This window comes from Trachinotus anak, unplaced genomic scaffold (assembly GCF_046630095.1).
Source record: "Trachinotus anak isolate AG129_WGS33_773 ecotype Australia unplaced genomic scaffold, CSIRO_AGI_Tana_v1 ptg000018l, whole genome shotgun sequence".
Classification (NCBI taxonomy): Eukaryota; Metazoa; Chordata; class Actinopteri; order Carangiformes; family Carangidae; genus Trachinotus; species Trachinotus anak.
This window is the reverse complement of record NW_027273869.1, coordinates 4,066,439-4,079,344: the sequence shown is the minus strand read 5'-3', so window position 1 is coordinate 4,079,344 and position 12,906 is coordinate 4,066,439. Positions and strand designations below refer to the sequence as shown.

The 12,906-nt window shown below is 43.7% G+C and overlaps 1 protein-coding gene across 10 annotated transcripts in view; it reads right to left on the bottom strand.

The window, feature by feature from the left end:
- The window catches only part of nav3 (neuron navigator 3), a 456,492-nt gene that overhangs the window by 131,849 nt on the left and 311,737 nt on the right, over positions 1–12,906 (bottom strand). The window lies entirely within an intron of this gene.

Below are 12,906 nucleotides of genomic sequence, written 5' to 3'. Positions count from 1 at the left end.
TTCCATAAGGATGGGGAAGAGGAGACAGAAAAGACTGAAGCAGACACCCTGACTTTCAGTATGTTGTATGGAACAAGCTTCCACAACCATTGGATCCTACACTCACCGTGACACAACTCAAAACTGCTCTTAACACCCACCCAGGTGATGTCACTTGATTTGACAAAGCGCCTCCAGAGCCACTCAGGACACGTAAATCAGTGCTGGTTGCAGAATTACTGCCCACATCTGAAATTTGTGCTGCAAATTCAAATAGGTCCATTGTTGTGGGCTTTTTACATTGTCTTTTGGATTATTAAAAAAAATAAGCTCTGCGACAGATAAAAGTTTATGATACTGGTGCATGTAAGTAAAAAGCTCAATTTAGGCTATAAACCAACTACAGCACTGTCACATGACCTCAACGTCACCACCGCTAAACTTCCAATTTGTAGTTTGATTTAGTTCGGAGCTCTTCTACAGAAGCCTTTCCTCTGACAGAGTTAGTGAAAGTTTGTAAGAGTGCTTGGAAACACAACACGGCTGTAAACCTCTGTAGTCTCATTTAGCCCCTTGTTAGCAACAGCCCTTTTTAAAGAGACGTAAAAGCTTAAAGAAATCACATCAGGGGTATTTACTGCATATTTTATATCGTAGAATAAGACGTGAAAATGTCTTGAGCTTGTGTTTATTTCAGACTTACAGTTCATTCAAAAACAGACAGATGCCAGCGAGACTGACCCAGCTGTACAAGTGGAATCACAGAAATAACATTTCTTAAATCAGCACGTTTATTTTGATCAGTGTGAAAAAGGTGAACGGAACCACTACAAAATCTCCCACAACATCTGAAAATAACGTTGGTGGGAGAGATACATCCCTCTCCACTGACTGGGGAGGGCAAAACAAAACCAAATAAACCCTTGTCCCAAACATGAAATCAGCAAACATGAAAACAACACCAGGCTGAAGTAACAAAGTGAAATGGAATGGAAATGAAGATCTGATTATGATGCTAATGGGGTCTGACTTTACAGTGAAATGTAAAACAACTGGGCTGAAAGGTTCTGAGATGCATCTAGAGATCTCATCTCAGTTAACCTCATCTCAGCTAATGGCTTTGTGAGTAAATATATGAAAGGAGAGGCGGTGGTCTTATTCATCTTCACACCAGAGTGCATTAAAGAAGCAGAGAGGGACAAATGATGTTTTCAGGTGCGTGAGGACAACGTTCAGTATTTCCTGATGACTCCATCTGTAGCTGAGCGATTGGTCTGCCTGTCTGTGTCTCCTCTCTCATGAACACACTGTCACAGTCCTGTTCAGAGCAGGTAAACATCAGCGACATGATGGAGAGCGTTACTGCAGACAGGCAGCAAAATCTGCTGTCAACCCTGTCTGAGGCTGCTGCTTCTCCCAGAAGGGTCAGTGAAGGTCAAGCTGCTGACTCTGAAGGCATCTGTTCGCATAACCTGAGGACCAGCTACGATGAGAGGTGTGAAATATCTTCAGAGCCCTGCTGCTGGCTGCTGCCCCTCAACCTTCCTGTCCTTCCATGACCATTTATTACAGTGTAGACTGCACAGTGCAAAGAGCTGTGACTGAATGTGACTTTTCATTTTCTATTTTCAGGGCCTTTAACTTCGTGTGGGCAAACTTAGAGGCTGAAATACAGTATGTGGAAAGTGGTCTCCCACTGTATATATATTTTTCTATTAAATGCTACATACAAAATCATCTGTGATGTCACTGGAGACCGTCTCCTAAGTGGGCAGAAACAACAAGTCATATACCAGGCATTAAGGGGACATTGACTGAGCCTGACACAATTTACAAGGTGAGATGTGAATTTACAAGGTGAGATGTGAATGAGACCAGCCACAGTTCATTCGCTGTAGTGTTTTGACACATGCAGCAATAAATATACTTGATGACCATTAAAGGCAAAATCACAGTAGACAGACAGCAGCAACAGGACAGCTGCAGCAGCTCGACCAGGTAGCGTTATACACAGGTGAGGTGATGGAAGAGAACAGTCAGTTGACTGTGCGGGCCAAAACGACCCCCGGGCCACAGGAAAATGTCGCAGACCTCCTGACGGCCTGTCCACCAGTGCTCTTCTTTGTTTCTGAACTGGAGAATTGGAGCTGCAAATGTGCAATTCATCCCACAGAGGAGGGGGGATATTAGTTAAATGGACCCAGCTCAACAAAAGCAGTGACGGGATGAGTATTATTTAAGGATTATTGGCTGTCTCCGTCGTAACGTACCTGACTGAACCTGCTATGAGCCATTAACAGTCAGGAGAATTAAGCAGGGGCTGGTGTGTGGAAAATAACAGAGAGCTACTGCACAGTAAGTTTATGCACCTGTATAATCTGCTGCAGTGGTGTTTAGGCCATTGCGGTCACTGAGCATTTTCATTGTCTCACTGTTTCCCCCTCTGTCTCTGTTCAGCCTCTCACCCTCCAGGGGTGTCCGATAAAACAGAGCTGCAGATTTTAACACCAGCTGTTCCCAGATGTCAAACGTCAGATGCTGTTTCCTCTGCTGCACTGGTCAGTCTGAGGCGACCAATCAGCTCATTTACATCCCCTAATGTCAGTAACACAGTGCTGCTTCTCTAGCTTTAACCTGCATCAAACCTTAATGTGGTTCCTTAAGAAAAACAACAAAGGGGGGGGGGGGAGTTATTTAGCACCTAAAAAACCCACAAATCCTCAGTAAATCTCCCCCTTAATCTCCATGAGTAAAAGTAGTGAGCATACAGATTCTGAAGCTGCTCTAATAATGACTTTCTCTTCAACGTGAGTCCTCAGCAGAGACCTGAGATGTCATATATTCACCTCATTTCTCAGTGTGTGGTCAGTGGCAAGAAAATCCTCGGCTCACTGGAAAAGATGTATTAAAATATTAAAAATATTTTAAAAAGCAGTGAAGTGAGAGCTATGTCCAGACAAAGCTGGACTGCTTTACTTAATCCTCTACCTGCTTTTGTTCCTTTGGTTTAGTGTAAAGCCGGAGTGATACACAGCGCTGTGTGAGATGTCTGAAGAGTCAGTCAGTGCAGCCGCAGCACATTTTTACAGGAAGATGTTAAAAATAAATCTCGACCAAAATTGTGAACTTTGACTTTTCGAACAAACAGAAAACACAGTTGTTGCTTTATTCCCTTTGGAGGGCAGAGCAAACTACAACTACGAGCCTCTGTCTGTGCTGCTCAGCGACTGTTGCACGGGTCACTGAGGTAGGTCGAGTTCACTGAGGGCGGGGAGGTGGGAAGTCAAGTAAAGTCGAGTCTATTTTATTTATACAGCGCCAGAAGAGAAGTTATCTCAAGGCACTTTTCTAATAGAGCAGGTTTAGACTTTCTCTTTATAGTATTATTTACAGAGACCCAACGGTTCCCACCAAGAAGCTGTGGTGACTCAGGGTGGGCGGCCTTCTGCCTCGACCATTTGAGTTGAGAGAGACAAAGAGAGAGAGGAAGAGAGACTGCAGGGGAAAAGGCCGCTGCTGTGGATAATCTGGCAACGAGTCCTCAGACAAGTGACAGACGGTAAAGGAGACAGGGAATCAAGAAAAATGGGCAAGAAGCAGGTTTCTCTACTGCTCCCAAATTTGAACATTCACAGTGAATAAAGAACGTTTGGACGAGCCAGGAGAGGCTGCAGCTGGTGTGTCGCAGTCTAACACACCGAGCTAGATGAAAGGTTAGCAGGCCTTCACTCAGCCAGTTTAACAAGCCAGATCTTCGCTCCCTCAACAGAACATCTGCCAATGTCGTTCAGTTATAATGAGTGATTAAAAGCTTCCTATTGCGCTACAAGTGAGCCTATAACAAGCCCCACGGTGCTCTGTTCTAAACTGGCTGACATGTGAGAGGGTCAGAACACACACACACACACACACACACACACACACACACACACACACACACACCTTTTCCTAATAAAAGAAAAAAAATGCTGGTGGCTGCAGAGGAACAGAGAGAAAGAGGACGGATCACAAAGAAGATTCACAAGAGTCAGAGAGCGAAGGGAGTCATGTTCACACCGTGTGAGAGCGTTTTAGAATTTTAGTGCAACAGCTGCTGAGACACTTGAGCGCCCACACGCTAAAAACTGGATCGCGGTCCAAGTCCTTGGTACTGGTTCTTGACATCCCAATTTAGGGCATCACAGATTCATCACACACTCCTTTCGACACCTATTGCACGAGTTTTCTTCTTCTCTGACTGTGTTGAAAACAAGACACATGGGGAAATGAATGGTCTGAATATGTGGATGAAATACAAAGACTGGTGAAAACCAAACGTGAGCTTTGTGCACGTCAATAATGTGACATTTGCAGAGGACTAAATCTCCTCAGGGCCCCAACTCATTATTCTAATCATATTGTCACAGCTCACCTTTTTATTATGCTTCTTATTTATCCTGCTTTAATTGTGTGTTACAGTAAATGTTATTAAGGACAGACATCCTTCATACAATAGCTGTTAAATGTCCCCTCTTTGTTTACCATCAGACTTTCCCTGTCTGTGTGTGTTTGGCATATTGTCTAAAGCGGGTTTTACAAAAATAGTTGCTGTGTATGGCAGTGACTCTGATTTAGGTGTTGTGGTGCTACAAATCATACTCTCCAGACATAATAGGAACTTGCTTGTTTGGTAAGAACCCAGACAAAAATCACATCATCATCATTTTTACATTTCTTTCAGGGAACACGACATACAACCGCAACTGCAATTGCAGCATCTGCCAGAATAATTGCAATATGATTTTTTTTGCATACCTTTCAGCCCTCCTCTGATTTCTTTCATTGTAATCAAATGTTTTGGACAAAATTCAAGGCCTAAATCTGTGTTTTGTTGCTGCCTCAGCGTTTCTCACTCTCTTTTATTCGCCAGATTTTCCACTTAACAATGACCTTGAACTCAGAGCCGTCTGATCACAGGCTCACCTCTCTACCATCCAGGCATCCAGGCTGTGACCGAGAACAGAGATTGACTGATATCCCCTGAGTGGCTGCAGTTTCAGCAGTCTGAACTGGCCATCTGCCTCTGTCCTCTTTAGACCACTCACTGCCAGTCGCTGGGCGAGCACAATGACATCAGGGATGCCTTAGAAGCCCTGACTTCCCATCATCCATTTGTCCGTGTATTTCTAAACCAACTGACTCTCATAATAGGTGAATTATCTGATAGCCAGGGCTGGTGTAATCAAACCAATGACCTGGAGAGGAGTGTCACACAGATGCCAGTTGCAAGAGGCTCAAACTAGGAGAATGATCAACTGGAAGCAGAGATTAATGGCGAGCTGTGCTGATGATGTAGCGTCAGGCCAGTGATGATGATACTGCTGAGTGGCTTGTGCTGTTTGTCCTCTTGTCTGGCTGGTGTGCAGGCTGCCAACAGATGGGGCCCAGATGAGACTAGTGGCCTTTTAAAGTCTCCAAGAAACTCTAGACTCAATTAGGCCTCAAAGGCAGCCCACCCGCTCCAGACCAGCTTTAACTGACTATGCTCACATCAGTGAGCGCTCTCATCACCATTTGTGACACCATTATGTCATAGCGACTGTCTTCAGTTCAGTTCGGGTTGTAAGGTATTCCAGCTGAATGTTCAGTTCAGAAAAAGCACCAGCAGCCACCCATCTGCAACAAAGACACGTCATCAAATCATCTCTGTGGATTTTCAATGAGATTTTCACCAGGCAGTAACACAATGTATTTCAAGCCTGAGCTGACAGTGGTACGTGTTGTCATCAGTGAGAGGCACGCTAATGCTGAACACACTGACAGTTATGACTCATTTCCACTGGATTCTGTGTTAAAGATTTGTTTGTTAAATGTCTGAACAATATGTTCAGAGAATATAATGCATCACTATGCATCTTATAACCCCGCTGTTCTCCAGAAGCTTCAGGAACACAGGGTAAAACGTCACACACAATATCTTCAGCATTGATGCATTTTTCCACCTCTCTAAAATGTCTTCCTTCTCTAGAAGAGTTTCCTAAAAATCTCTACAATTAATTAATTAGTTCTGTAAACGATTGTCACTGCCACTAAATGTCGTAGTAGACCACCAGCATCTCAGACCAAAACAAATGCTTTGTTGGCCACGCTTCCAGCCTCACTTCAGCCACAACCCCCACCTGCCATCCCGTCACATTCTCAGTCAGCAATGTGATACGGAGCCCAGCATCAACCATTAGCCTGCACTAGCATTGCCATAATATGCTACACTGCAATGCTGACAGTTAGCCAGCAAGCAATAGCAACATTTGCCAAGCACTCATAATAGGCTAACAGCTCGTTAGCTAAAGTTATCATGCTACTGTAGTTGGACATTTGTGGAAGCAGACATGTAACATTATGTAGCATCAAGTTACCTGTACACGGAGGAGGAAACCAGTTCTGAGTCAAGGTAGAGCCTTTTAGCAGCTCGTAGGGTTCTCCATCTTGGTAAAGTCAGACCAATACTGGCTCCACGGTTGGACTGGGCAAGAAATTCAGCTGTGGACTTATCTGCTGGAATCGGTCAAACGAATGACACTGACAGAGCCAGCAAAAATTTTCAAAACTCTATGGATGTTTTGATGGCCGGCCAGTCCACCTGTGCTCTGGTCTCATTTCTTTCTTTGTCCGCGGCCTTTTTAGCCAAGAAAGTGGTTTCTTTAGTAGGAATTCAGGCAAGTCATTTTTACCTGAATGCTGCAAACTACACTGTGTCATGTTGCGAGTGGGCAGTGCCTGTGTGTTTATAGTCGTGGAGAAACTTGTGATAACTAGTTTACCATAAAATATGTAGTGCACTAATGTGTAAATCAGCTGTCAAAGAAATTACATAGTCATATATATTATATTATATTATATTATATTTCACAATGAAAAGCACTGAAAGCATTCTATAATAAAAAGCAGCAGGAGAGAGTTGACTTTAAAATTGTGATTTGTTTGATGTAATCGTTCCTGCCTCAACCTGAGGAGCCCGCTGCTGACAGATCTCTGCATCTCTGCATTCATGTAAGACTTTGACAAGTGTTTGTTTTTTCCCCGACATCCTTTGATGAGGTTGCAAGAAGCTAAACCCACACACGCACACACACACACCCTAAGAGTGAAACTGCACAGTCATCCGGATTGCAGGGAAGCGCTCTGTGGTTTGCTAATGATGTCTGTCTATAATGAGGATTAGTGTAGCGAGGCTTTGCTATATTCTGCTGAATGGTCCTCCTCTGCTGCTGCCCCCCCCCCCCCCCCAACCTGCCGTTCTCGTGTTTTGAGCACAATTCTTCTGAGAAATGGAAAAAACTCGATTCAAAAACCAGCATCTAATTCCTTTAGATGTCTGCACAATTAGGAGAAAGTGCACTGTCAGAGGGCGTGAGGTTTTACATGGGAGAGGGATTGCAGAGCGTGCTGTGAGGTGGCTGAGACGTTTGATAGATTCACACAAACACCGTGAGATCCTTCATCCACAGAATGCATTTATAGTTTTACATCACTGCACTTTTATCCACAATATTGACATGAGGATGTAAAGTGAGAGATGTGATGGGAGAGGACATAAAAACTGAACTGAGAAGACAAAGTAAAGAACTAGTCACACATTTTCCATCTCTATTCTTATCTGTTATCGTGAAGCTGAAAAACAGTGAAAGGACACGTATTAAACACAGTGGAAAAAACAGAACCAGACTCAAATCTCTACTGAGTTGAAAGCCCCTTGTCCCACGCTCCTGTCACTCCTCGTTCTCGTCATCTTCACTTTCTTGCACAGCGGTTGCAGACGATTCCTTCCGGGACCAAATATGTGGTCGGGGGGTACGGTTCTGTGGACAAGCTCCACCCCCCCAGCTCCCCCCAAATTTCATAAACAAATTCCCAGCAATCATTTGTTCCTACACAAATAAATCCAACCAAAACCATTCCAAACCAAAAATGGGCATGTTTGCAATTTCGACCAGTCTGACCACTGGGAACGCCCGGCCTCGGATGTGAGGAACACCATTTGCATTTACAATGAAGATGTTTTCACTGCTGAACAAGAAATGCAGAAGAGAAACAGTTATTCTTCCATTACTGCAAGATGCTACTGTACAGAGCAGATATGGCCGCAGCACAGCTCTGACATTTTGTTGTAGATTGCTGCACTTTTCCTCTATCCTCAAGAGAAACTGTAAGAAAGGGGGAAAAAAAATAATGTGTCTGCAATATTTAAAGCAGTAACACCATGGATTTGAGGGATCTAAGAGAGGATCAACAAGCTATTAGTTAAAGGATGTAAGTGTAACTCCTGTTTTATTGCATTATTTTGAGTCAAAGTCTAAGAAAAGTTATGGGACAGCATTTTAAAGGTCCTGTATTGCATAAAGTGAGATTTCCATGTGTTTTTTGATTATAAAGCAGGTCTAGGTTCTATATTAATACTTTTAAAGTATCAGAGCCTCAGTCCACAGAGAAATGCACACAGCCTGTATTCAGAAACTGAGCCTTAAAACCAGCCGTCAGGACTTCTGGAACTTTGTGATGTCACAACAAAGCAGTCACAGCTCTCAGCCATGCCCCAAGCCCCGCCCACCTGGACCCACCATCCAACCTTTTAGGATTTGGTTTCTCTGAGTGTTTACCTGAAATCTGCTATATTTTTATTTGATCACTCAGCAAACAGTCAGCCAATCAAAGGAGAGAAGATCAGAGGCTCTCTTCCGATTGGCTGACTGACCTGTTGTTACTATAGCTCCAGAGAGAGGCCTGAGAGAGGAGATGTAAAACTACACTGAGGTGGTTTTGGTTCTTAAAACTACAAATAAATCTTCTTATGGAGATCAACACTTCAAATAAAAGTCTAAATAATGAGGCCTTTAAAAGCTGTGAAATTTCCACTTTCACTTTCACATTAGCAATGAAGTGACCAAATGTGATTAATAGAGAATACCTGCACTCATAAATGCAGCCTTTTATTATATACTTTAACAGTGAGGAGATCACAGGTCAGACTCTTTTACATATTGTTCTTGATGAGAGCAAATTGGAGCAAGTAGAGGAGGGAGACCGGGGAAACAGGGGTTATTAATTCATAAATCCACTGTTCTTTGGCGTGCTATCCCATGAGCCCTTGGGGCAGTCAGAGGTGATACCCTTCAGCCTTATAATTATAAGGAATCGTTATTCAGGAGCCAATTATAATCACTTCCATGGAGAGGCTACCTGGAGAGGTTCGAAAGGTTCACAGGAAGTGTAGGGATTATGTAGCTTGATCTGATCCGGAATCAAAAATAAACAGAGCATACTTTAAATCTTTCCATTCCCTCCAGTGGTGGAGGCAACTGGAGCATTTTCTTCATGAATCAGAATAAAGTGCTTGTACTGGCTGTTGGCAGCAGATGTGTATGAACACTGACTGACCGTCCACACATTGGCCAAGCTTCTCTGTTGGATTAGCTCGACAGGAAACGATCGCTTTCAACTGACGTGTGGATCTCTCGCATTGCGAGCTCGGCTTTAGAGAAAAAGAGCGTATTATGTATGTCGATTATTTGAGAGGCTTGCAGATGCGGTGCCGTGCTGGGCTCTGCTCCTGCGTTTCCAGCAGCTGCTCAGTTGGCCTGGGTCCACTTACCGGACCAGCAGCGGCCCACCAGTTAGAGAAACAGGCTTGTGACCTCAGGATCATCATTTCACGTCCCAAATGGGGGGAAAATCTGTGCAGAGGAAGTAAATCAGACGCATCATCTGCCCCTGCGCTGACAGCTGCTGCTACTGTGATGTCTCTGGCCAAGGCGTTTCAGCTCCAGGTGCAAGGTGGCCAGTGGCAGGTTTCCAACATTCGCAGTTCGTGTTGTCAATATGAAGCCAAGAGTTAAAAAATAGCTCTGGCTTTTCTCAAGACGGGGAAAGGTTGTCAGTAAATAACTTCAGTTTCAGATTGATATCAGTGTTCGGGCTCATGGGATTAACAAGCCAAACAAAATACCTTTGCACAGCCATATTGTATAAATTCATGTGTCAGCACCTTGATCTCTAAGGGTAGTTTGGTTTATTGGTCCAGCTAAGGAAAAAGATACCTTGTTTTTTTAGTTCATGTTCACACTGACTTTTTACAAATGAAACATGAACAGAGTCACATGGACCAAAAGGTAACTGTGATTCTGCATCGACAACGATGACTGGCAGCAATAGACTGTGCAGAAAGATGGATGTAGCCTCCATGACGTCGCCCAAAGGATCCTGTAGAGCGGTTTTGAAGCTCAGGGTGAGCTACTCCACCGTCGCCATCTCGGCAGTGCCCAACTCCGCCCCTAACTCTCAGCTTATCCAAAAATGGGCAAAGAGGTGTCTAGAGTCAAGACTTTTGTACACGCTGGTTTGTGGCAAGCATATGCTGACCCACCTGTCACTCAAAATGCTTCAGCAACACAAACATGTTTATTTCTGCTGTAAAGTTGGACATTTGAACATGGGAGTCTATGGGGACTGACTCGGTTGGAGCCAGACTCTAGTGGTCATTAGTGGAACTGCAGGTTTTGGCACTTTTGTGTTGGAGGTTGCTGCTTGCTGGCAGGAAGTCGTGCTACAGTTTATGTTGCTTTATGTGCTTATTCTTCTTCTCTGGTGTCACATAGTTCATGGAGAAATAAGTGATTGTGAGCATTATCAGTCAGGTCAGTCGAGTGCTCTTCAATTTCTGACTGAGGAAAATCTTCACTCCTGTGCTGATGGGCACGAGTATTACCATGGTTACTAAATGACTTGTATAATCATTAATCATCTATAGGATCGCCTCCTTGACAGTTCACATTCAGCAGATGGATTCAATAGTAGTAGTAAAAAAATAAAAATCATATACTTTATCTCTTATAATAGAAAGCTGAAGTTAGTCTCACACCACAAATGAAGTGTATAGAGTCAGACTGAGACCCTCTGTTTCAGGTGGTTTTGGTCCGACTGTTTGGTTTGAGTTTGATTGACAGCTTTCACACCTTTCACAGGTTCGGTGTGAAAGCACCTTTAGCTCTCTACACTATGTAACCAACTCAAATATCACAGTATTTAATGGTTTATTCCAGGATGAGTTGTGCTGCTGATGACTTCTTCTCAAATATCCTCAAACTCAGCTGCAACATGTCTTCAGCAAACTGTTCCTTTAACCTGCCTCAGTACAAACCTTGGCTTTTCTGAACAGTGCTCCTGCTCAGCGGCTACGTGTGTGTGTGTTTGTGTGTGTGTATGTGTGTGTGTGTGTGTGTGTGTGTCAGATGCTTCCTTCCCTTTCTGCCCACACTATAAGCAACCGTGCTTCCTCAGACTTCATTTTCCCAAGCTGGCCGGACCCTCTGTGGCCAGAGCAGGTGCTGGATCAATGGGCTTAGCAAGCGACTGAGACAAAGAGCTGGCTGCGAACACACACACACACACACACACACACACAAACACACACAGAGGTCACTGGCATATCGAGCCACATGCTTGTGGTGCTGCAGCAGCTCGCCCCGAGTGACCAGTGCCTCAGTCTGGACTCCAGGACAAGAATCACTTTATGTGACAGTAAAAATAAATAAATGTGCAGTTTATCTTTCCAGAAGTGGAACAGAGACATTATGGGATACGAGGGTTCATGTGACCTTGACACTTTCTTCCTTCCTGGTTCTTTAATGTTGTTTTTCTAACAGACTTTGCCGTCTGCTTCCACTGCAGCTGGACTCGCTATGAGGGAAAAAAACGTGTGAAACCAGTTGTGAAATACATTCTGGTTCATTTCAGTGATGGGACCCTGATTTTCCCCAGAGACGTTATCAAATCCCCTGACAGGAAGTCACCTGTTCAAACTAACCAGTGGAGGTTAGGAATGAGGAAAATGTAAACGGCAGAGAGAGAAAATGGTGCAATAGATGAAAAAACGCTATTCTGCAAGCTATACACACCAACAGCACAGCTCTAGCATCTAATGACAAATAGACAGAAAGACTGACAGACAAAAAACACACACTGTCAGGCCCAAACACACTGCTCGCCCACAGCGTCTCACTAAGAAAACGCGCCAAAGCAGCTAAACAGCTTTAGTCACTTTTAATGGCAGGACGGCAGATGCCAGGGCAAACCAACACTGCATAAACACTTAGTCAACTCCAGTTAAAGTGAGGGGTAATTATCTCTCAGTGACGACAATCAGCAGTTATACAGCCCGTCATCTCATTAACAGAGGGAAAAACGACACCGCCAGCATCACTCAGCCACATGGCAGCCAGAAATGCAGATTATTGAAGAAGGCAGAGTAAATCAAGTTTGAAGTTTTCAAGGCTCCGCTGCGTTTTTGGTCAAGTGGCAGTGTGGTTACTCCACTCATCACCATCCTGAGTAGTAAAGATGGTTATGGTTTGTGAATGGCTTTAATTGGAGCTGCTGCTTGAAGTCAGGGTCTGAGATTAACACTGAGTGAGTCAAGCGCCAGTTAAAACTTTGGTTGATGATCAGTTTCTATTGGCTTTAGAGATGAGACCATGTAAACACACCACAGGGCTCAGTCCCTGCTGACGACTCTGACTCTTACCATTCAAAATAAAATTACTCCAAAGTATTTGTTAAGGTTGTTGTTCCCGTGAGAGAGTGCACAGCAGGTGGTGGAAGGACTATTTACCAGTACAACAGTGTAAAAATATTCATTTCAAGTATGTCCTTCATTTAAAAATCCTACTTAAATACACAAGTATTATCTGCAATGTGTACTTAAAACATCAAAAGTAAGAGTTCTTGTAGCATTTTAATGATGTTTTAGAATTTTAACTACTTAACATAGAAGTGAGTTGTTTTGTTCAACGGTTCCCTAATCTAAGGGTCGGCCCCTTCCAAAGGTTCACAAATTAAATCTGAAGGCTCATGAGATGATTAATGTTTTTAATGTGGCTCGGTGCACTTCTTTAT